The 26,777-nt window shown below is 47.5% G+C and overlaps 1 protein-coding gene across 1 annotated transcript in view; it reads left to right on the forward strand.

Annotated features, from left to right (window-relative positions):
- LOC147692953 (histone-lysine N-methyltransferase SETMAR) overlaps positions 1 to 26,777 on the forward strand; it is a 54,236-nt gene that overhangs the window by 634 nt on the left and 26,825 nt on the right. The gene's annotated exons all lie outside the window — the stretch shown is intronic.

Below are 26,777 nucleotides of genomic sequence, written 5' to 3' on the forward strand. Positions count from 1 at the left end.
GGTTTCAAGTGTTTTGTTTCAAAGGGGCAACACAGGCCTTTACTGATTTCACCCGCGTACCAGATTTTAGGTAAAAATGGCAGTTTGTCATTACAATACTGACAAGGTGGTAACCACTGAGGAAAGTGGTAATTATTTTACCTCAGAAGAGGGGCCAGTGAGTGTGGACTTTTCCATATGAAGGTGGATTAATACTGCTTTGAAAACACCATTTTGTTAATGTAACTTGTTTGTAGAGCATACTTGTGGCACGGCAGTGACTCAGCTTGACATGACACCTGTCAACTTTTAACCTATACACTTATGGTTTGGGCACATCTGTTCATGTTGGAATGATTGCCGTTTACAAAATTGACCTATATTGCGTTCCAGGCTGGGTAAGACTTTGTTTAGGTCAGAGTAATTATCATTTGTAAATTCCTTAGTGCTTCTTTTTTGTTCATTCCTGGAGAAACCTTTATATATGGTAGAAGGTATACCCTACCATATATTTCTAAGGATAAGACTGGTACCAAAGAGTGGTGACCATATTAAGAAACGAGGCTGACGAGTTCTTTACACAGTCGTGTAATCTCAGGAAGATTTGCAATGTATTGTTAAGGTCATCTACATGGTGTGTTATGGTGCAAAAACATACCAATACTTTGAAATCACCCAGGGTATACTTTGGGTGGCCTCGCTAGACTAAGCTGCTGTAATTACAACACGGTGGCGACATCGTTAAGACCAAGGAGACTGGCACTGATTAGTGTCTATTCTGCTTTCCTGAAGAGACTGACATTACTTATAACCTGTTTTCCAGGTCCTAAGTGTCCTTTGCATACACAACCTAAGGAACCAAAATCTACTCATTCCTATTTTGGGGAAAGTCCCACACTGTAAACCAGTTAAGACAAAACATCAGCACCACTTACTGATCACTCGGTGTCCAAGATCACATATACAGCTAGAATATGGACTGTTCTGGATTGCTGAGAGTTATGTTGCTTTAGCTACGTTCTAAAGAGATTGAGTGTATCACTTATGTGTTGTGTTTCATCAAACTTTGATGCAACGACATAGCTGTGTGAAGTACAACAGTTGACTAGGACAGCCAGTGCACAGATATGTCTGAAGGTCACAAGTTTGAGCCTTGACTGGTTCACTCTTCTTTTGCTCTAATTCGGTTAAAGACGATAAAATGAGGACTGTTGGGTAATAATAATAATACTTCGTATTGGCACCTAGCGAGGATATTATTTAGTCTGTTTTGAAGTATAAATAACTACTAATCAATAATATATGACATAAAAGCCTTATAAGCTTGCAATCTCTGCATATCGTTTCCTTTATATAGTTTAGTAGTGACAATACTAGTCATCTGTAATAAGACCTGATTACTCAACTGTAATAAGCTTTGAGCCCGGCTTAAATGTTATCTGTCACCCTCCATTCTTCTTAAAATAGTGCAGCCCTCTTTTGCATCTCATCACAGACTTCCGAGAACAGACTGACTACTTCTTTGTTCTTGCATCACTAGTCATTGACCAGTTACATGTAGGCTTCCTTGGGCCTGAGGCCTGAACACATAAGTAGCACACTGCAACCAAACATTGACCCAACATTGACCCAATCATATCATAACTCGCATTCAATCTTCATATCTCACACCCCGGCCAATCAGACATTGAATCTCCTCATGCCCTGCAAACAATCCATTCCTTCTCATGTTCATTAGTACAGTTCATGGTCTCCCTCTGGGTCCACCGTCTGTCAGACCGGCACTCTAGAAGTGTTGTTACCCTGAGTGCAGCAAGTCCCTATGGCTCCAGTAGGGGTTGTACGGATCTCCTGCTGAATCCTATTCCACTCTGACAAGGGGCTGTACCTAATCCCTTAACCCGCCAAAGGAATGCCCTGATCACAATTTATAATGAACTCTAGAAATTCTGATCAGTTCTCAAATAGAACAAACCTATGTTTGTTTATTATAAGTCCTTAAAACTGAGGATCTTTAGCATGAAAACTAGGGTTTTAATGACACTGGTGAAACCATTCGTATCTATGCACAAAAGCTGGCTTATTGTTGCCATTAATGATACAGTCCATAACTTTGTAATACAGCTGGGGCAACGCAACCACTACTCATAGACTCATTCTAGGACCAATAATGTGTATAATGTCTGGGGTCATTAATGCTTATGCCTAAGGTCATAGATGCTCCTTGCGGCCATTGATATGTGTTAGAGATTGAGGATATTAATTTGCTCAACAGCTTCGGATCATTATTGTTCTTCTGGAGCTACTTGTACATGTATTGACTGGGGCATTAATGTTTATACAGACGGGACGTTAACGCCTCTTGCCGCAAAATTGGGGCCATTTTTAGCATACTGATGTATGTTCCTGTGATTGTTGAAATCCAAGGTCATGTGATGTAAATTCCTGTGATGCCCCTCATATGGATATCATTATTCACTCCTACAAATTTTGAATGATTGAGTGATCCGATGAATTCCCAGTGAAAACTTTATCCCAATGCCTTACACGGAACAGCCTAAATGACCTTCCATGGTAGATAGTAGTTGTTAACTTACCCTTCTTTTCCCTATGAAATGTGATCCTTTTTAGTTTTAGTAAAATAGTAACAGACAATTCTTCAACCTGGTTTGGGAAAATATGAACTGTCATTGTCCAATAGCAATGCCAGTAACATTGTTGATAACCCAACAGTTAAGTAGGGATGCCTGCCAGCCGCTTGCCTTGAATATAGTTCCCTGGTTGAGAATAGATACTGTTCAACAGCACTCCCATTAAAACTGCTATATCAATCTCTTGGAAAACACTCCAATGCATTAGTTCTATCAACATTTTTTTAAAGGAAATCCTTATCTTTGGTAATGTCCTCCGTCTCATATTCAAGCAAAGTATTTTCTTGTGGCCTGAAAGCTACGTTGTCCTCTCTTTAATGGTGTCTGTCAAATTGGAAGGACCAGTCACAGCATCAGGCATTCCATCACATACTTAATGACTCATGGAACAGAGCCTCCTTACTCAGGGGTATGAATGGTGTCACCGTCAGGTCAGGGCTGCCCACCCCATCACCTCCCTACTCTGACCCATCGCTATTAGGTGAGGTCCCCCCCAACCTTTGGGTGGTGAGGGCTTCCCTCACAGGGACCTACAAAATCATTAGGTGCAATCCCTGCTCGTCATCTAATTTTTCGTCTCTCCGGACTTGTTTCATTCGAATTAGCTCTGCTGTCGCCCATTCATCCAAGTCCCTGGCCCAGCATTCCACTGTGGAAGGTCTGGACTCCATCCAGCTGATTGCATTCAGCTGTTTGCCGAACACTAATCCTAGCTGGAGCAATCTATGTGTGAGTTTTTTGCCCTTGTGGCAGGGAAGGAGACCCAAGATTATTTCTCTGATAGACTGAGGAAGCGTCCTCCCCATTACTAATCGTAAACGCTCCAGTATCGACCCCCAGAATGCTCTTATCTTCGGACAGTTCCAAATCATATGCAAGAATTGTGCCTCATCAGAGCAACAATTAGGGCAACGTGTGGAGCAATCCGGATATATCTTATGGAGCAGCCACAGAGTCAGGTAGGTTTGATGAATAATGTTAAACTGGGTTAATTTGAATCTAGTATTGGTGCTAATCTGTATACCTTCATGTATTCTCTTCCAGTCAGAATCTGTTAGAGGTTCTTCCAGTGCTGTGTCCCATTTGGCCTGGACCGGAAGTGGGTGTAGGAGAGTAGGGTCTGCAATCCTATGATCACCCAGATTTTTTGCTTTTGTTTCAATGGTTTACGACTTTCCCTGGCTGTGGGCCTGCCAATCAGACCCACAGCCTAGCTGTTCTCTCACTAAATTGACATGTGTACCTTAGGTGCATTATCCAATTGGTACTGGGCCACCTTATCAGACCCTGTCACTCAGGGCATAGGTGTACCCAGGGCCTACCAGGGGCGATATCTGCCCTCGCTCCCGAGCTCGCTGTGACCGCCTGGACCCTCCTTCAGCCTGGTTGCTCCTCCACGCTCCTGATCTCAATTACGCTGGTATCGTTTGTGATCTCCTGCTCTGCTGCTCTCTGCTCGCCCAGCGCTTAACGCTTCCATTTATTTAAATATAGCGCTGCACTGTCACTCTATTGCCTGATTTACTAGCGCTGCACTGTGGCTTAATTTATTTATTTAAATCGTAGCGCGACCTGGTACTGTGTTTACCGCTAATCCGATGCAGACTTGTGCGCTTTAGGCTCTTCACATCACACGCTGTGCTGTTACTGCCCCTGGCTGTGCTCGCCTTTGACCCTCCATTTTGTGTTTTTGTTTTCCCCTGTTACGACCCTCCTCCCGACACCGCCTCCCAGCTGCTGCCCCTCCCACCCACGATTAATATCTGCCCTCGCTCCCGAGCTCGCTGTGACCGCCTGGACCCTCCTTCAGCCCGGTTGCTCCTCCACGCTCCAGATCTCAATTACGCTGGTATCGTTTGTGATCTCCTGCTCTGCTGCTCTCTGCTCGCCCAGCGCTTAACGCTTCCATTTATTTAAATATAGCGCTGCACTGTCACTCTATTGCCTGATTTACTAGCGCTGCACTGTGGCTTAATTTATTTATTTAAATCGTAGCGCGACCTGGTACTGTGTTTACCGCTAATCCGATGCAGACTTGTGCGCTTTAGGTTCCTCACATCACACGCTGTGCTGTTACTGCCCCAGGCTGTGCTCGCCTTTGATCCTCCATTTTGTGTTTTTGTTTTCCCCTGTTACGACCCTCCTCCCGACACCGCCTCCCAGCTGCTGCCCCTCCCACCCACGATTAATATCTGCCCTCGCTCCCGAGCTCGCTGTGACCGCCTGGACCCTCCTTCAGCCCGGTTGCTCCTCCACGCTCCTGATCTCAATTACGCTGGTATCGTTTGTGATCTCCTGCTCTGCTGCTCTCTGCTCGCCCAGCGCTTAACGCTTCCATTTATTTAAATATAGCGCTGCACTGTCACTCTATTGCCTGATTTACTAGCGCTGCACTGTGGCTTAATTTATTTATTTAAATCGTAGCGCGACCTGGTACTGTGTTTACCGCTAATCCGATGCAGACTTGTGCGCTTTAGGCTCCTCACATCACACGCTGTGCTGTTACTGCCCCTGGCTGTGCTCGCCTTTGACCCTCCATTTTGTGTTTTTGTTTTCCCCTGTTACGACCCTCCTCCCGACACCGCCTCCCAGCTGCTGCCCCTCCCACCCACGATTAATATCTGCCCTCGCTCCCGAGCTCGCTGTGACCGCCTGGACCCTCCTTCAGCCCGGTTGCTCCTCCACGCTCCTGATCTCAATTACGCTGGTATCGTTTGTGATCTCCTGCTCTGCTGCTCTCTGCTCGCCCAGCGCTTAACGCTTCCATTTATTTAAATATAGCGCTGCACTGTCACTCTATTGCCTGATTTACTAGCGCTGCACTGTGGCTTAATTTATTTATTTAAATCGTAGCGCGACCTGGTACTGTGTTTACCGCTAATCCGATGCAGACTTGTGCACTTTAGGCTCCTCACATCACACGCTGTGCTGTTACTGCCCCTGGCTGTGCTCGCCTTTGACCCTCCATTTTGTGTTTTTGTTTTCCCCTGTTACGACCCTCCTCCCGACACCGCCTCCCAGCTGCTGCCCCTCCCACCCACGATTAATATCTGCCCTCGCTCCCGAGCTCGCTGTGACCGCCTGGACCCTCCTTCAGCCCGGTTGCTCCTCCACGCTCCTGATCTCAATTACGCTGGTATCGTTTGTGATCTCCTGCTCTGCTGCTCTCTGCTCGCCCAGCGCTTAACGCTTCCATTTATTTAAATATAGCGCTGCACTGTCACTCTATTGCCTGATTTACTAGCGCTGCACTGTGGCTTAATTTATTTATTTAAATCGTTGCGCGATCTGGTACTGTGTTTACCGCTAATCCGATGCAGACTTGTGCGCTTTAGGCTCCTCACATCACACGCTGTGCTGTTACTGCCCCTGGCTGTGCTCGCCTTTGACCCTCCATTTTGTGTTTTTGTTTTCCCCTGTTACGACCCTCCTCCCGACACCGCCTCCCAGCTGCTTCCCCTCCCACCCACGATTAATATCTGCCCTCGCTCCCGAGCTCGCTGTGACCGCCTGGACCCTCCTTCAGCCCGGTTGCTCCTCCACGCTCCTGATCTCAATTACGCTGGTATCGTTTGTGATCTCCTGCTCTGCTGCTCTCTGCTCGCCCAGCGCTTAACGCTTCCATTTATTTAAATATAGCGCTGCACTGTCACTCTATTGCCTGATTTACTAGCGCTGCACTGTGGCTTAATTTATTTATTTAAATCGTAGCGCGACCTGGTACTGTGTTTACCGCTAATCCGATGCAGACTTGTGCGCTTTAGGCTCCTCACATCACACGCTGTGCTGTTACTGCCCCTGGCTGTGCTCGCCTTTGACCCTCCATTTTGTGTTTTTGTTTTCCCCTGTTACGACCCTCCTCCCGACACCGCCTCCCAGCTGCTGCCCCTCCCACCCACGATTAATATCTGCCCTCGCTCCCGAGCTCGCTGTGACCGCCTGGACCCTCCTTCAGCCCGGTTGCTCCTCCACGCTCCTGATCTCAATTACACTGGTATCGTTTGTGATCTCCTGCTCTGCTGCTCTCTGCTCGTCCAGCGCTTAACGCTTCCATTTATTTAAATATAGCGCTGCACTGTCACTCTATTGCCTGATTTACTAGCGCTGCACTGTGGCTTAATTTATTTATTTAAATCGTAGCGCGACCTGGTACTGTGTTTACCGCTAATCCGATGCAGACTTGTGCGCTTTAGGCTCCTCACATCACACGCTGTGCTGTTACTGCCCCTGGCTGTGCTTGCCTTTGACCCTCCATTTTGTGTTTTTGTTTTCCCCTGTTACGACCCTCCTCCCGACACCGCCTCCCAGCTGCTGCCCCTCCCACGCTCCGCCCCCTCCACCATCCATTTATGACCAATGACCTAACGCCAGCGTCCACGCGCAGCGACCGCGCCCCATTCGCGCCGAAGGTGCGCCAAAGGTAAGCCTGTCTACGCCCGTCCGCGCCTGGACCGCGCCCAGCGCCAGTCCCCCTGGTCCCCGTATTGCCCACCCCTCCCGCATTACCTACGATGCCACCACCCTCCTAGCCCTTAACCCTGGCCGCTCCCCCAACTGCGTCCAAGCCGCTCCCGGACACACCTGTGGACATTTCTCATGCTACGCCTGCAGATTCATCGGCACCGTCAACAACTCCGCTACGGTCACACCACAGATTCCCGACCCCAACCACCTACAATGCATCTTGCTCTACACCCGATCGTTCCACAGGCACGCCATTGACCTATGGAATCTACTAGACACCATCTCTCCGGACGTCGCCTTCCTAACAGAAACATGGATGAACGCCTCTTCCGCCCCAGACATCACCATTGCCATCCCAGAAGATTATAAGATCATACGCAAGGACCGTACCGGCCACACAGGAGGAGGAATCGCTATCGTCCATAAGAAATCCATCCGCATCTCAACCTACTCAGACGTCAATCTCGCCAACTCTGAACACCTTCACTTCCAGATCCACATCGACCCCAAGACCACACTCAGAGGCACCCTCCTTTACAGGCCACCAGGACCCCGCGCACAATTTAGTGAGGACATCACAGACTTCATCACTCCACACGCACTCCCCTCCAAAGATTACATCCTCCTGGGAGACCTCAACTTTCACCTTGAAAAGAACAACGACCGCAACTCCACCACCCTTCTGGACAACCTCGCCAACCTCGGACTTAGACAACTGGTCACTTCCCCCACCCACATCGCAGGTCACACTCTCGACCCTATCTTCACCTCCAGCAATCATGTCTCCTTCAGCCACACTACGGCTCTCCTCTGGACTGACCACAGCTGCATTCACTTTACCTACAACAAGCCCAAACCCAACATCCACCCCCAACCAACTCTGCAAAGAAACTGGAACAAAATCACCATCGACCAGATCGCCTCATCGCTTCTTCAAAATCCCCCTGCCCACTCCTCAAACCCCGACCAAGCCGCCTCCAACCTCTCCCTATGGCTATCCAACAGCGCCGACATCCTAGCACCACTGAAAAAGCGACAAAGCAAACTTGGCAGCAAGAAGGCCTCATGGTTCAACGATGATCTTAAGAAATCCAAGAAACTCTGCCGCTCCCTTGAGAAGACCTGGAAAAAAGACCCAACCACCAGCACCAAGGACGCCTTCAAAAACGCCACCCGCAGACACCACCAACTGATCCGAAAGGCCAAGAAAACCGCCTTCAAGGACCGACTAGATAACAACGCCCACAACAGCAAGGAACTTTTCAACATCGTCAAGGAATTTACCAATCCCTCGGCCAACTCCAACGACATCACCCCCTCTCAAGCCCTCTGCGACTCCCTAGCTTCATTCTTCCACAACAAAATCGCAGACATCCACAACAGCTTCGACAACCAACCCGTAGACCAACTCACCCAACCATCTGCTGGACCTTCACCCCCCTCGAACATCCTTAATGACTGGAACCCAATCTCCACTGAGGACACCATCCGCCTGATGAACTCCATCCACTCAGGATCCCCAACTGACCCATGCCCTCACCACATCTTCAACAAAGCAGACTCCATCATAGCACCACACCTCCGAGATGTCATCAACTGCTCCTTCAACTCCGCCACCTTCCCGGAAAGCTGGAAACACGCTGAACTCGGCGCCCTTCTGAAAAAACCCACAGCGGACCCCACCGAACTCAAAAATTACCGCCCCATCTCGCTCCTTCCATTCCCGGCCAAAGTCATCGAGAAAGCTGTCAACAACCAGCTCGCCGCCTTCCTCGAAGCCAACAAATCCCTCGACTCCTCACAGTCCGGCTTCCGAGCAAAACACAGCACTGAGACCGCCCTCATCGCAGCAACAGACGACATTCGAACTCTACTGGACAATGGAGACACAGTCGCCCTCATCCTCCTCGACCTCTCCGCAGCCTTCGACACAGTCTGCCATAGCACCCTTCTACAGCGCCTCAAAAACATCGGAATCCAAGGTAAAGCACTAGAATGGATCACCTCGTTCCTCACCGGAAGAACCCAGAGAGTCCGCCTTCCACCATTCAAGTCAGCGGCCACTGAAGTCATCTGCGGCGTACCACAAGGATCTTCACTCAGCCCCACCCTTTTCAACGTATACATGAGCCCCCTCGCGGCCATCGCCCCCCAACACAACCTCAACATCATTTCCTACGCCGACGACACTCAACTGATCCTATCACTCACCAATGACCCTAGCACCGCCAAAACTAACCTACACGAAGGAATGAAAGAAGTAGCCGAATGGATGAAGCACAGCCGTTTGAAACTGAACTCAGATAAAACAGAAGTCCTCATCTTAGGGACCTCCCCCTCCGCATGGGACGACTCTTGGTGGCCAGAAGCCCTTGGAAAAGCACCCATCCCGACAGACCACGCACGGAACCTGGGCGTCATCCTGGATTCCTCACTTTCAATGAACAGACAAGTCAACGCCGTCTCCTCATCCTGCTTCAATGTTCTTCGCATGCTCAAAAAAACATTTCGTTGGATCCCCACCGAAACTAGGAAAACGGTCACCCACGCTCTGGTCACGAGCCGACTGGACTATGGAAACACCCTCTACGCCGGTACTACCACTAAACTCCAGAAAAAACTCCAACGAATCCAAAACGCCTCAGCCAGGCTCATATTAGACATCCCGCGTAAAGAACATATCTCTGGTCACCTGAAAAACCTCCACTGGCTTCCCGTCAATAAGAGGATCACTTTCCGGCTCCTAACCCACGCACACAAAGCACTCTATGAAATCGGACCAGTGTGGTAAATTTAAATTACCTATACTTAATTTATGCGGTAAAGTTCAATAAGAATAACTCAGTAAAAAAATAAGAGTCAGAATCCGTGGTATTAGAGGTTTTAAAAGGGGTTTTATTCCTTAAAAAGGAATTGGTTCGAACCAGGCAATCGGATTCCGTCACCACGAAGGTTCGGGAAGGGATAGACAATACTTTATTGACAGGTTATCATATATATAGTCAATGCATTACAGTAAAGACATATGCAAGAGGCGTAACAGCTGAGAGAAACGAGATAAGAATAGGAGTACGTAACAGAAGGCGTGCACAAGGGCGTACACGGAGGTGTGTGCTAGACAACGTCACATGAAACGTATTACAGGTGGGTGGATCCATAAGTGAATCCTGCAGTGTCAGCAGAAAATATGTGGCAGAGATGCGCGCGCAGCAGCATGACGTGTGATTGACGTGGGACTGGAGGGTGAAGGGGACTTGACATTTAGCCCTACATGAGGAGACAGAAGTCTGGGGTGTCAGAACAACCTAATCCCAAATTGTATCTAATATCTTGTGTTTGAGGAACTGTATTATCTAGAAGATAAAGGTCTCTCGGGCAGAGGCTATTCTATACCGACTGCTAGTGCGTGCATATGCGACTACGTGTCTACATGAGATGTGAGGGGCCTACCATGGTAACGGAAGCTATGAATTACTTGCACGGAGACAGTGAGGCCGGGCCCTTTGCTCTGCAGCTGGGAAGGATGTTTTCGTGGACTACCAGACAGGAATGTTTTTTTCGAGGAGCGGAGCAGATAACTTGAAGGTTGAATACAGTCTTGGCAGGCAAGGCAGGCCGAGCCAGGCACAGCTCGCCGCGCAGGGAGTAAGTCAAGGGTCAGGAAGCAGCAGACTGCAGCTTTCAGAGACAGAAGGCAGAAAGAGGCTCGATGGCAGAAATCAGGGCCTAACTCGCCAGAGCTAGAAATCATGAAAAGTGCACCACATAAAGACGTTGGCAAGGTACACTTAGGAACGGAATATCTGACCCATTCATGGTGGATCTGAAAGAGGACATGTTAACGTTGGACGCAAATGTATTTGCGTCTTCATAGCTGGAAGTGGAGGGAACATACATGTACTTAAAGCACGTACATGGAGCCGTTGGGGTCTACGATAGGGGACACAACTGACCATAAAATTCATATTACCTCATTCCCTCCTTGTCCCCTACGGACCCTTCATGATATATCAATCCTCATTAATCTATCAATCTGTTCATGTAACATCATTTGCTCTTCTTTCTTCTTACGGCGTTTTGAATGAGGACTTGAATGAGGAATACATGATGTGGCGCACAAGCCGCAAATCGCTGGCCCACATTGTAGACATAGGCAGCAACTGAATACTATGAGAAGGCCAATACCTAGGAAGGATAGAATTTTCCATCCCCAGGCTGACAACGTGGTCCAGAACCAACCGGACCAAGTCCAGGTGCCTGGATTCTGGTGTATCAGACTTGCAATCTTGTGAAGACGAGTGCTGGCTTTATATACTGATGGCGCGTTTTCTGGAATGAAAACACAGCAGCTCGACCCGATGACCTTACAGGCTCCGCCCCTATCGGCCAGGATGACGTCAAGGACGAGACGATTTTGAAGAACAACAATCCGCATAGCAGACTGCTCCTCTGTTAAGTTACCTAGGGTGGAAGTAGTTTCATTCACTACTGCTTCAAGGGTTCTGGTTAATTTACGTATCAGTTTACTATTAAAGACAGCACCTAAGTAGGGAAAGAAACCTTTATTGAAGTCTGTGTATTGCTCCCATGCCGTTTCAGTATAGTCGACAATCGGGAGATCTCTCTGTGGTCTATTGTGTACTAGATGGGTGTTCCTATGATAATCAGGAGGGGCTAGGAAAACGGGTGGCAGAAGGAATGCAATGTAACAGGTGCCATCCCAATCTAGAGGTAAGCGTATATATGCGGTATGACCACAAACGAAGTAGGAATGACGTGAAGCTTTAAATGTAGACTTGCCCTTATCACTGAATTCGATCACAGTAGTACATTTACTACCCAAGTGTACTGAACCATTCTTTCTGACACATAATTCACCTTGGACTGGTAGTACGGACATAGCAGGCAAGACTGGTTCGGACTCGGATTCAACATTTAAAATCATGAGATTAAGTGTAAAGTTACCTAATCCATATACTTCATTTTCTAGATCAGTTCCTGTTCTTTTTGGAAGACCCTCCTTGTCAGGATAACATACTTTATGCAGAACTGTGTTCAGATTACCCCATACCCAGCTGCCCTGGTAAACTACAGAATCGGAATCTAGAGAGTTCATTAAACTGAACCATGCCCCACAGGAACCATTGTGTGTAAACGGGTACGGGAAGAGGGGCAGAACTCCCTTGTATTTCTGATAGGGAGGGAGTCGGCCACATATCCAACAATTGGTAGCATTGCTGGTCTGATGGGAATGATGTAACATACTAATGAATGTGTTGTTGCGCAGCGCAAGTCTGTAAGATAACTCGTGCGGGGGCAGTTCACTGAAAGAATGCTCGGCAGTGACATTGAAGGGAGACTGTGCACGCTTGAAAATAGGGTAGTACATATGTAAAAGCACACTTGCAGCAATAATCAGAAGACTTAGAAAAAACATAATCAATAGTGTCACGATGCAATGGCTGCGAAGAGATTTACAATATTCACGTTTCTTGAGCTGTTTCTGTCTATCTCTCTCTCTATTGGGGTCTAGGGGATACATGTCAGAAAACACGTTCAACCGATTCACCTAGGGGAGGACTTAAACAATTAAACTGTCTGACTTGCTAGACCTCAATTTAAGTCTGTAATTCTGGGAAGAAGTTTTCTCGACCAGGGGGAGTTTCGAGTCAGTCTGTGGAGGAGGGCCGGGCGGCTGAGAGTTCAGATCTGGAAGCAGTCCATGAAATTTCTTTATATGACTTGAGTGAAGCCAGCCCTTGCGGCCCTCGACTTTCACTGCAGTCCTTGTGGTTAAAAGTACTAATTTTGGCGTCTGCCAACGGGGCTCCAGCGGACTTCTTCGGTCGAAGTTCCTGATGAACACGTAATCGCCGGGAACCACTTCATGGGGCTTCACCTCAGTGTTGTCGGGAAAGGCTGCAGCTACCTGTGAACGACAAGATTGTAGTGCAGACATCAAGGAGGCAAGGTAATCGGTCAGCATAATACAGTCAACATCAGTGATTTTTCTAGGCAAAGGCGTCCCCCACATATTCGGTGGCCTACCAAAGACCACCTCATACGGGGATAGCCCTGTTCTGGAGTGTGCGACCATTCTTAGGTAAAAGAGCGCGACTGGCAAAGCTACTATCCAGTCGACTCCTTCTCTCTACAGATCTTGGCAAGGCGGATTTTCAGAGTCTGATTGTGACGCTCCACGAGGCCTGCAGCCTCGGGATGTCGGACACAATGGAACTTCCATTGGTAGCCGAGCAGGAGAGATACTTGCTTCATTAACTCGGACGAGAATGGCTGACCGTTATCGGAGTATACGACACGGGGCAAACCATATCTGGGGAAAAATTCACGAACCAGCTGTTTGGCAGTGGTCGGAGCAGTGTAATCTGGGACTGGATATGCTTCTGTCCAACGGGAGAGTGCACATACAACTACGAGGACATATTTGAATCCTCGACAACGTTCCATCTGGATATAATCCATCTGGAGGACTTCAAAAGGGTGATCGGGAGGATGAAATCCACCTTGCTCTACGGGAATGCTTTTACCTGGATTGAACTGACAACAAATCATGCAAGTACGCACTTTCTGTTTGGCTGCTGCTCGTAAATGTTTATTGAACCAGATGTTTTGAATACTGTCTAGCATGGCTTTTTCTCCTAGATGTGCAGGACTATGTACTGTGTTAATGATTACTTGGACCATAGAGTCAGGGAGAAACCATGTAGATTTTCCCTTCGTCATCCATCCTTGATTTGTCTGGATCCCTCCTAATTCAGTCCATTTCTTGATTTCGTCTGGTGTAGCATGTGTCTGTATGTCAATTACATCTAGGGCGGGATCCTTAACTGTCATGCAATGTGACGGTGTCTCGACTATTGTCTTTGTCAGGTCAGTGGTGTGAATTTGATTCTGAGCTGTATGCTTGGCTGTTCGGTCTGCCAGGTCGTTACCCTGGGAAATGGTATCTGTAACCTTTGTATGTGCCTTGCACTTCATGATGGATATGGCTGTAGGCAGATGTATTGCGTCTAATAGAGCTTGAATGAGAGGACCGTGTTGAATTTTGGCACCGTGAGAAGTCAAAAAACCTCTCTCTCGCCAGAGGACACCGAAATCGTGTACGACTCCGAATGCATAACGGGAATCTGTGTATATGTTAACTCTCTTGTTCTTGGCTTGAATACAGGCTTGTGTCAGAGCGATAAGCTCTGCTGCTTGGGCTGACAGGGTGTCAATACAATTTGTTTCAATGACTTCAGTTTCTGTTGTGACTGCGTAGGCAGCCACTAATTCTCCTGTACTTGTTCTCATGCATGAACCATCCACATAAAGTGTCAGGTCTGGGTCTGGTAATGCGGTGTCTGTCAAGTCTTGTCTGGGTTTCGTCGTGATGGTAATAACTTCAATACAATCATGTGCCAATGGGTCTGTTTCAGTTAATGGCAAAAGTGTAGCAGGGTTTAATGTATTGCAACGTCTGATTTCTATGTGTGGCTGAAACAATGTCAATTCATAACCTGTCAGTTGTGCTATAGTCAAGTGCTGGGTCTGTGTTCGGTTTAAAAGAACTTCCACGGAGTGTGGAACTTGTACTGTCAATTGATGTCCTAACACTATGGAATCACTTTGTCTGATTGCTAGAGCTGTTGCTGCTACTGATTTCAAACACGCAGGCAGAGCCTGGGCTACTGGATCTAATGTACTAGAAAAATAAGCACACGGTTTGTGTGATCCTGCTTGTTCTTGCGTCAGCACTGACAATGCAGTACCTTCGCGTTCCGTGACAAAAAGTGTAAAAGGCTTGCTGTAACATGGTGTCGCTAAAACTGGTGCTTGACATAAGGCTTTCTTTAAGCCGTCAAAAGCTTGTGTATGTTCCTGAGTCCAAGGGAGGACAGTCGAAGACGCTGCCTCCTGAGTTGTCAACTGTATGAGTGGCTTTGCTAGAAATGCATACTGAGGAATCCATTGTCTGCAGTAAGAAGTGAGGCCTATAAAAGCCCGCACCTCCTTTTGTGTCCTGGGTGGGAACATGTTTGCAATTAACTGGATGCGGTCAGGTGTTAGCTGTCTCCCCCATTTGGACAGCAAGTGCCCGAGGTAAACAACTTGCTGAACACAGAATTGCAGCTTCGAAGGGGACACCTTGTGTCCCTTGTCAGCCAGGAAATGCAAAACCGTTAGTGACGCTTGCTCACATTCGGGTTCGCTGCGGGCGGTGATCAGCAGATCATCGACGTACTGTAACAGGGCAGTGTTATCAGGCATGTGTATACTGTCTAGTTGTCTCTTCAGTGCTTGGCTATAGATGCTGGGGCTTTCTGTGAATCCTTGAGGTGCGCGTGCAAATTTGAAGCTTCGTCCATTTAAACAGAATCCGAAAAGGTATTGGCTTTCCGGGTCAATGGGGACACTAAAGAAGGCGTTCTTCAGGTCAATTACAGTAAAGAATGTTGCCTCAGAATCAATAGCTGTCAATAGAGATGAGATATCTGGGACCACAGGGTACTGTGGTACAATGCATTTATTTAATTCGCGCAAATCAATAACTAATCGATAAACAGGAGGTGCATTTGGATCAGTACGTTTAAGAACAGGAATGATGGGGGAATTACATATATTGGAGTCGGTTTCTACAACCACTCCTTGTGCAATAAGCTTGTCAATGATTTTCAGTAAAGCCGCTACAGCATCTGGAGGTAGCTTGTATTGCCGAATTCGTGGCAAGACCACTCCTGGTCTGAGTGTAACTCGATATGGTGTAATGTGCATACATCACATACATGAAGGGGCAGCACTCCAATATTTACTCAGTTTTAATTATCCATTTTTAATTGATGCAGTCCTTTTAATCCATCGCGTGCACACGTGACGTGCTCAGCCCATACTGCACGTAATAATCTGAACACCATAACTGTGGGACACCTTTTTGTTCCACATCGCAGCACTGCTTTCTTTGATTGCATTTGCCGCAATATATTTCATTTTTCACTGTTTTTTCTTAGCGCTCTTGCTTTTAATCCTCAATCTTTTCCACATTCATCCTTCTTTCCAACCTCAAACCAGGAAACGCAATTTTCCAAAATTTTTCTCATGTTAATGTTGGGCCATCCGAACCTCTTGACAAAAACACGTACTGATGCCAAAATCCATTTAAAAAGCAGTTTATTTAAACCCAATGCATTTCAGGCCTCTTGGGGCCTTTCGTCAGGGGTAACTGAAAGTACAAAATAATCCATTAAGATTCCATCCACCCGTTTAAAACCACAATATCATGTACTTCAATAATTATTATCCAGATTAACATTATGTAATTGTGTTAAAAATAAGCATCAAACAAGTTACACACGAGAATTCATTCTTACATAAACCCGAGTTAATGTGCATACAACCTACATCAGTGGGGCCTTGTGCCCATAAATGTGCAGGTACATTCTGCAATCGGGGATCAATATCTCTCAACACATAGTGACCTTTAAAGTCACGCAAAAACAATCGTACTCCTTCCGGAGAACAGCAAATAACAGCTCCTAGAGCTTTCAGAGTCTTGATACCTAGCAAGTTTTCTGGACATGACTTTGTGAGCAATAAATCTGTAGTACGTGTTAATGGACCAACTGCAAGGGGAAGTGGTTGCGATACTTCATTAATAATAGGCTTGCCTGAAAAACCAAGGGAAACATTTTGTGAACCTGAGAGGGGAGCCCCTGGGACCTCGTCATGACTTATCGTTGTTCTGCTTGCCCCTGTATCAATTAAAAACTTTCTGTCTTTCCCTAATATTTGACTATGTACATAAGGACCTTCTTGATCTACAGGAACCTCAATAAGAGGCAAGCCAACTTCCCTCTCTAGGCTGTTTCATGTGTATCGCTGATAGTCGGGATAATCAGTCTGGGCATACTGGTACATCTGCTGTGTCGTATTTTGTGTCGCAGCAATGGGTTGCGGCTGTGGTACCGCTACGGTCTGAACTGACTGTTGTGAAGCTTGCATAGGTTGGGTATTCTGTGGTACTTGTTGTTGGACCTGGTCCTGTCTAGGAGGACGCGGTCTCTCTTTAGTTTTTCCAGTAAGTATATTATGTTTCAAAACTGCACAATCGTTTATATAGTGACCTGGCTGTTTACAATAGTTGCATGTCCCTTTAACAGGAGCTGCTGAATTATGGGACTGTGTCGTACCCTTTTTCTGACCGTCAGCTGGAACTGACTGAGCAACTAACATTTTCATTTTCGTGTCTTTCATACGTCTTTGTTCGTGTTCTTGTTCTTCTCTAATTCTGTTCTGGTGGTACTGTAACATTTGTGCAGGGGTATTAGCTTGCCATGTGCTCTCGACTTTCAGAACACGATTCTTAACCTGGGGCAGGGAATTCTCGACTAATTTCGTTACAAAAAGATGTGGATATGACTCGCTACTTGCTTTTAGGCCACTATTAATACCAAAACATTTCTCAAATCGTGAATAAAAATCACTAGTGTCTTCATCGGGTTTCTGTTTGCAGGCTGAGATTGCACCCCAGTCTTCCTTTTTCGTTGACAATAATCGTGGCAATACTTGTACTAACAATCCTGGTAATGCTTTAGTTTTCTCCCCAAGTCCTAGGCCTGCGGTTCGAGTATTTTCTTCGTTCTCTAATTCAGCCCAAATAATCTTTTGCTCTCCCACCTCCCAGTCTTTTTCTTTCAGTTTCTCGTAAATACCGGCAGGCAATAATACTTTTAATATTTTCAATATGTCGGGATAGGTGTAATCACCCATGAGTAACATGTCTTTTATTTCACGGTGAAAACCTGCTGGATCTTTGTCATGGCTGGGCACTAATTTCTTCATTTCCAATAATTCTATTTTAGTTATGGGTGTATACACAAACACGCGTCTAAGGGTATTATCATCATTCCTAACTGGATGTACTTCTCGCAAGGGATTCTGTCTGTCAATGTAATACATTTTTCTGTCTATGGGTGGAGCTGGATCGAACTGCGGACACAGGAAGGCACTATATCTGTGCCGATGTTCTAGAATTATTTTAATTAGGTCGGTACCTAGACCCCTCCATCTATTCATGAGTAGTTCTATTAATATATCAGGTAGGGGACCAGGATCAGAATGTTGATTTTTATACAATATAAGGAGGTGTTGTATCATGTAGATACCAGCTAAACGCTGTTCATCTGGAGACATATTTAAAAACGTTTGTGCTAATGCGTCATCACTATATTTATCAGAACTGTCAGCCCATTGTACTGCTGACCTGGCTAATTCTTGTTCATCCATAGAATTGAGTACATGGTACCCCATTCGTTCTTGAAGTATTTTATCGGTAGCCTGAAATAGGTGTTCAGGCGTCTTCGGATTTGACATGGCAGCTTGAAAAAGTCTCTTACTTTCTGGGCGTACCGGACGCATTGAATTATTAAAGGGCCTTCCCTTGCCTACATATGCTATCATTTCTCTAGCTGGTAATTGTAACTGTCCTGTTGTCGTTTCTGTTGTCTCCTCCTCCCCTGAGGATTCAGTCTTATCTGCATCTGTTTCTCTTTCTGGCTGTTCTCTTTCATGTATTTGTTCTACTGTTTTTCGGATCCTTCGGTACATATTTTCTATACTATTCTGTTTATCATGTTTTCCGTCTGCTATATTCTGACCCCATTTGTTGAGTGCTTTCATTTCTTCCTGGTCTACACCAGGCCTATCTCGGTTTCTTATCAAGCAGTTTATGAAGAAACGTAATAACCGTTTTTGAGTGTCAACTTTCTGATATGCCATGGCCTCGCCAATACTTTCAGGACCTTGCCCTGTTTGGACAAAGTGATATATTTTGTCTAGATGATCAATCATTCCTGGTAGTATCATTAGATAGTTTGCAACTCGTCGTAGACGTACTGATGATAGCATCATTCTGTCGTCTTTACCGGGTACTGGATCATATCTACAGTCTGTAAGAGGCTCATTTAGTATGTCGTAACTCGCTGTTTGAGGTGTACGTTGGTGTGCTAAGTCCCTATAAGTCAATCGATGTGCTGGTGGTGGCGTTTGAAAACCTCCTGTGGCACCCCCTGAGGTGCCAGGTCCAAAAGGATTTGTTGGGTGCATGGTAGGGAGAATAGGTGCGGGAAGAAGCGGAGGAACAGGCGGAAGAGGTGGAACGGGAGGAGGAGTATGTCGTTGCAGAGGTGGCGGTAGATTATCTTGGGGTGGAGTGCCGTCAGCAGGTGGTGTGCGTGGCGGCGGAACATTAACATACTCGGGGGCTACATCGTCTAAATAGGAAGAAAGGAAAATGTCCTTTGCGGTCTTGTGGTGTAGTTTTGTCGGGAGTAATGGAGGTGGCAGGTCTTTTGGTACTTCCGGGGTGGCCTTAGGTAAACCCTTGGCCAGAAGAGGATACATACCATTCATAAGAGTGTTTCGTTGTCTGTCTACTTGCTCTGTTTTTATTCGTATACCTTCCTCAACTAATACATTTTCACAGGCTTTTTCGGAATCCTCTCTACTTTTCTCTGCTTTTCTGAGTGCTTTCTCTGTGCGTCTATGCGATTCTTTACGCCATAGTTCAATGGCATCTTTCTGTGACTGTCTGGCTTTCTTTTTCCATAATGCTTCTTCTACTCTCATGATGCAATCGGCATCCCATGTCCCAGCAGCGGGCCATCTCTGATTCTCTGCTAAATATTTGGCATAATCCACCCATAAATCGAGATATAATACAGCATCTAGGCCATGTTTGTGGTACATAAAGTACCCTGGAGTGTCCCTAGGTGGAATAGGAACAGCTTCCTCTAGTATCCCTTTTCTAGTTTTTCTCTGTCTTAGTTTGGAGAACAGCGGCATGTTTCAGCCGTACTACTTAATACTGGATGCTTACTTGGACTTGGACACAATTAATACAATAAACACGATAATGTAGATCGAACAATCACTCATACCACGACATTTAAAACATACTAAAACATTTCAGGACGAACAATAATGATTAGAATAAAACTAGCTAATTTCATACTGGATATACTGCTAAACAGTACAGATACACCGCTAAACAGTGCAGACCGGGTCTGTGTACCCAAACCCGTCTTGACCGGCACAAATTAATGCGCTCGTCTAGATGCGTCCCCAGCAACGGTACTCACCGGGAAGCACGGAACAGAAGGCCTCGGAAACTCGACACTGGACTGGACCGGACTGGACTCGACTCGTGACGTAGGTACTTCGGAACTTCGGAACCTGGTGGGCCTCTGAATACCTCGGACTTTGTTCTCTCAGCTAGGCTCTGGTCGGGATCCTCCGCACTCCTCACCGCCTCGTCTGGGTGTCGATCGCAGCCTCAGTCACCTCCGTTGGCCTGAGGGAGATACAGGAAATCCTGCGGGTACGCGTAGTTGTCCGTCCGGCTGTGGCAGGGGACTGGGCCTGCAACGCACCTCCGGCGCGTGGGGTGGGGGAGGGGTCCCTGTTCAGGCGCCAATTATGTGGTAAATTTAAATTACCTATACTTAATTTATGCGGTAAAGTTCAATAAGAATAACTCAGTCAAAAAATAAGAGTCAGAATCCGTGGTATTAGAGGTTTTAAAAGGGGTTTTATTCCTTAAAAAGGAATTGGTTCGAACCAGGCAATCGGATTCCGTCACCACGAAGGTTCGGGAAGGGATAGACAATACTTTATTGACAGGTTATCATATATATAGTCAATGCATTACAGTAAAGACATATGCAAGAGGCGTAACAGCTGAGAGAAACGAGATAAGAATAGGAGTACGTAACAGAAGGCGTGCACAAGGGCGTACACGGAGGTGTGTGCTAGACAACGTCACATGAAACGTATTACAGGTGGGTGGATCCATAAGTGAATCCTGCAGTGTCAGCAGAAAATATGTGGCAGAGATGCGCGCGCAGCAGCATGACGTGGGACTGGAGGGTGAAGGGGACTTGACATTTAGCCCTACATGAGGAGACAGAAGTCTGGGGTGTCAGAACAACCTAATCCCAAATTGTATCTAATATCTTGTGTTTGAGGAACTGTATTATCTAGAAGATAAAGGTCTCTCGGGCAGAGGCTATTCTATACTGACTGCTAGTGCGTGCATATGCGACTACGTGTCTACATGAGATGTGAGGGGCCTACCATGGTAACGGAAGCTATGAATTACTTGCACGGAGACAGTGAGGCCGGGCCCTTTGCTCTGCAGCTGGGAAGGATGTTTTCGTGGACTACCAGACAGGAATGTTTTTTTCGAGGAGCGGAGCAGATAACTTGAAGGTTGAATACAGTCTTGGCAGGCAAGGCAGGCCGAGCCAGGCACAGCTCGCCGCGCAGGGAGTAAGTCAAGGGTCAGGAAGCAGCAGACTGCAGCTTTCAGCGACAGAAGGCAGAAAGAGGCTCGATGGCAGAAATCAGGGCCTAACTCGCCAGAGCTAGAAATCATAAAGTGCACCATATAAAGACGTTGGCAAGGTACACTTAGGAACGGAATATCTGACCCATTCATGGTGGATCTGAAAGAGGACATGTTAACGTTGGACGCAAATGTATTTGCGTCTTCATAGCTGGAAGTGGAGGGAACATACATGTACTTAAAGCACGTACATGGAGCCGTTGGGGTCTACGATAGGGGACACAACTGACCATAAAATTCATATTACCTCACCAGAATGCCTCAACTCACGACTATCCTTCTACACCCCCCCCCGCCAACTTCGATCTTCCAACCAAGCCCTTGCCACTGTACCTCGCATCAACAAAACCACCATGGGAGGTAGATCCTTCTCCTACCTGGCAGCTAAAACCTGGAACTCACTTCCCACTTACCTTCGCCTTACCCAGAACCACCTAGCATTCAGAAAGCAACTTAAAACGTGGATATTTGACAAGTAACTCCCCACCCCATCTCAAGCGCCTTGAGACCCTCTGGGTATGTAGTGCGCTATATAAATGCTCTGACTTGACTTGACTAAAATGGACACACAGATTCCCATCAGTCACTCCTATGGCAGGCCTTGACAATCCTGAAGGCAGAGTGCTTGGAATCGTGTGAGATGGTGCTCTGGCATGAGCTGAGCCCGTTTGCAGCTTGCGGAACCAAGTCCTAATAGCTGTTCCATGATAACGCATACCATATACTCTTAAGTGCATTATAATCCTCGCGGTTAAATGCTATCTTTGGTATCGCTTTATCAAAACATGTCGAGTAAGGTGTCATACGAATTGGAATACTAACCCCTCGCCAATTCTGGAGACGGGGTTAGCATTCCACCCTTCTAGAGGGACACGACATGTATGTAACTGTGAACCCCGGTTAAAGTTAACTGAAGCCTCAGCATCACAAAATGGATGCTGCCACCACAGACACGAGTCTGACCCCCTGCAGCTGGGAGTCCTTCCAGCGAGGGGAGCTTGGACAAAGGGTTTCCTGTCCGGGGCGGTGCTAGCACCATCCCAGACAGGGTTTTGTGTATCCTGGGTAGGCAGGGCTTTACAGGAAGGTGACTGCAAGTGGCACCCCGGTGCTCACTGCGCGTCTGCCGGCTAGAACCAGTTCCAGGGGCACACCAGCCACTGGCCTGGGGAAAGTCCGGCATGGGAGAGGGGTGTAACCACCCCCCTTCCTGGTCCCACCCCTAGTGCAGGACCTAGTCGCGTACCCACCCCTTTCTTTAGGATAAAGGCAGGAGCAGGGACCCTTCCAAATTAGATCATCTTTGAATCAAGAAACTACTTTCTACGAAAGGAACTCTCGACTTCTTCTCAAGATTTCTCCCTTGTGGCTAAGGAGTAGTCACCCTGCATCCGCAGGCACCATCTAAGAACTCTGCTGTTTGCTGCACGTCCTTCCTCCAGAATCCGACTGACCAGCTCGACGAGACCCGGCTTCCCTGGCACCTCTGACCTCTACCTACCTCTACAGCTAAGCTGAGAACCGTAGGTGCGACGAGACCTCGAGGGACCGGCCATCATCAGAACTGCACGACTTCTATCCAGCACGACCGCCGAGGGATCCTCTGGTGAGTGCTTTGGGGTCCGAGAAGCCCTGACCCTGAGCAGCTCCAGCACCGAAGTCCAGCCCCCCAGCATCTCCACGATCTGCGTGGGGCCCTTCTGCTTTTTGCTGCTCACCGCGTTGTCTGGCTACTAGCCCGCTGGCTTGTGGCCTTCCCGACGACGCCCGACGGCATCACCACTGCTGGTCTGGTTGCTCCAGACTGGCCCTTGCTCCCCTCCAAAAGAGGAGCACCCCGGACCCTCCTGGTCCACTCCAGACGCCATTTTAGGTCCACCGCGTGGGCTTGAATTTGCCAAGACTTGTTGCCCCAATCCTGGGTCCAGCGACGTCGACAGCATCAACCATCGTGGGACAGCTCGCACCTCCATCCTGGTCGCCGACAACGCCTCCTGGTCCGTGAGACTGCAGAGCCCAGCGTCGCCCACTCACCTGGTCGAGGTGACTACCATCTGGTGCCCTCCTGGTGCCATCTGATCACTGGCTAGTGGTCAAGAACTTGGTCCCCTCTGCTTTCAGGTGTCATCCATCTTCGATCCAGGCTTGGATCACTTCGAACAATTTTCACTGGTCGCCTGCCAGCAACTCTTTCTTCAGGCTCCTGGTTCGTCAACAAGGATTCCCGACGTCTAAACAGACCTATGCAGCCGCAGCCCCTGGGCTAGGTAACTTCGGCATTTCGGTGCCCCAGCATAGCCTCACTATCCAAGGGTCCAGATCCACTGTCGTTTTCGACCTACCTTATCGGGTTCGCCCGAGAACACTAACTTTGCTTTTACTAGCTCCCATAGACTTTGTCCCGCATCCCGCGTGAGAGTGCACACTCTGCACCCGAGTCCCCTAGGCCTCCTACTAGTAATCTGAAGGTTCAGTAACGTAGTCCTAGCGATTCCAAAGCCTATTAGACCAGTACTTACCTGCTAGTAATTTCGCATTCCACTTTCATAGTATATGGTTTTCCGTGCCCCTCGGGCATTTGTGTAAATTGTGCAACTTAAAGTATTTTCGTAAGAGTTTTGTTGTGTGCTTAGTACCCTGTCCTCATAAACAGTACAGGGCTGTTGTGATCTAAATAAATACACTGTTTATTTTCATAACACTTGTGTGGTGTCCTTTCACTTGGTGTTCCGGGGGTATATGTGATGGTATAACAGCTGGCTTAACACACCCTCTAGAGTTTAGCCCGAAGACTGCTCTTGTCCATGCTACTAGGATAGCTGGTCTATCGGTTGACTTACAACCAATCACCATAAGGGTTGTTTGGACTGATACATAGTGATCACTAGAATAGTGAGCACTGCATATCAGGCCAACTTCTCACAGTGGGCATGAGTCCAAATCCTCCCGTAACACCCTATGGATGTGAGACACCAGCCTACGCCCCCCGGACAGAGTCACAAGGGCCTGAAGGGTGGCTGTATTAGGCGGCTCCTCCGGAAATACCGGCCATAGTTCTCGTGCCATTGCAGAGATCTTAGCATATTGAAGGTATTGACCCCTACCTAACTCGAACGTTGTCTCTGCATCTTCTCTAGAAAGAAATCGCTGTCCCGAGTATAAGTCTCCCATTGAGCGGAAACCTCCCTTCATCCATCTAGTAATGGATATAGTTCGACTGATTAGCTTGAACGGTGTCGTGGCCCAAAGTGGGGCTCAGGGGCAGAGGGTGCATGCCACACCACAGTTCTGATTGCAGATTCCCATACTGAGCCCATATGTCGTATAATATATGGAAATCGCTCAGGCACCCGCAAACCCATCATAAGAGGGTCCGGGAACGCCACCTCCCAATGAGTGCCCCGCAGCAGTCTCTTCTTCCAATTGTCATTCTCGTTAAGCCACTGCACCACTAGTTGCAGCTGTGTCGTCATGTAGTAAAAATGTAAGCGAGGGACCTCAAGATCTCCCGGTTCCCACGTCCTCTGTAATGTGTCCAGTTTCACTTTTTTCCGTTTGGTCCCCCAGAGTAACCCACTTATTAGGCGAACTAGCTGGTGGAAATATTCCCATGGAATACGGTAAAGGGAATTTTGCATAACATAGAGGTAGCGCAGTAAGACCACTATTTTTATCAGGGCCACCCTTCCCATCATGGACTAGGGTAAGTCTCTCCAGAACTCAACCGACACACTGAGTCCCTCCACACATCTGCCCATATTCCGCTCCAAATAGACCGTTGACATGTGTGCCAGTCGGTCCCCCAGGTAACGCACCATATCTGTAGTCCAGGCTATTCTCACAGGAGGTAGATCACCCGCCTCTACATTTTGTAGGCTGCCCATGAGGAAGAGCTTAGACTTTCCCGGGTTCAGACAAAGTCCCGATATCTCTCCGAAACCAGCCAGCTCCTCGAGGAGTGCCCGAACCGCCTCCCTCGGCCGATGAAGATACACCAAGGTATTGTCTGCGTACATAGACCCCACATGAGTCGCAATCCTCATCTGCACACCCCATCGTCTCATCTTATCCCCGAGTGTGATTGCCAGAGGCTCCATCGCAAGCGGGAACAGGAGGGGCGACAGGGGGCACCCCTGTCAGGTGCCCCTCTGAAGCTCCAAACTGTCCGACACCTGATTGCGCAAGCTTACCCGGGCAGTCGGTTTAACATAGAGCAGTTTCAACCAGCTCAGATATTTGTCTCCCTCTTGCATTCGGTCAAGTACTGCCTACATGTAATCCCATTCGACAGAGTCCAAGGCTTGCCGGATGTCTAAAAGGCATAGGGCCCAATCCGCACTCTGTAATTCCGGTGCATGCCATATGTGCGCTGGTCGCCGTAAATTGTGCGTAGTGCTTCGGCCAGGAATAAACCCAGCTTGGTCCGGATGGACCAAACGGGTCGTGTATGGGAGGAGTCGTGCCGCCAGAGCTCCACTCAGTATCTTCTCGTCAATATTTAAAAGAGAAATTAACCGATAGGAGCCCGGAGAAGCTGTTTTGCCTCTTTACAAGTTGTACAATAACAAATGGAGTTACAGAAGGGCACCATAATCTACTGGCGGTGGATCTCTCCAGACAACGTGCGCGTATAATGCGCAACTGAAAAAGAGATACTCAAGAGTATGTAACAGGTACCTATGTTTTATGGGCCATATAAAGCCATTGAAGAGTGTTGGTGACCAGAAATGGTGAGGTGGAAGGCCCGGTTTTGTAAATGTCACTGGAATCCCAAATGGATTTCATAGTTTTAATAATACTCGGTGTACCGCTGCCCACTGTGCTGTTTTATGTGAGACATGCGGTCAGTGTTTGTTTCCAACAGCTCTCTGGCTGTAATCCGGGATTCACAGGGATTATGTTATTAACTTGAATTTGTTGTTCTGAAACCAATGCGGACTATGATGAAGTAACACTTGGCAACAACGTGCACCATCCCTCAGGGCAGCTTCATAACCACCCACCACGTTGAAAGCATGAACTCTCCTTTACACTACAGAGCGTGCACTTTCGAAGAACTGCCAGCAGAGGGCACTCTCACCTCGTACATTCCGCAGTATTTCTTACAGTATTATTTCAAATTAGATTTTCATTGGAAACTCCTTTCCACGGCCGAGATAAACTGAAAGTTGCATGAAATTGGATCAAACATTTGCCAAGAGCGGCTTTTCGGTAACGCACAGTTCTGCTGAAAATAAATCCGATAGAAAGAGCCCTCGCCCTGGCTCGTGCATCCCGCCGCC

This window comes from Lissotriton vulgaris, chromosome 9, assembly GCF_964263255.1.
Source record: "Lissotriton vulgaris chromosome 9, aLisVul1.2, whole genome shotgun sequence".
NCBI classification, from domain to species: Eukaryota; Metazoa; Chordata; class Amphibia; order Caudata; family Salamandridae; genus Lissotriton; species Lissotriton vulgaris.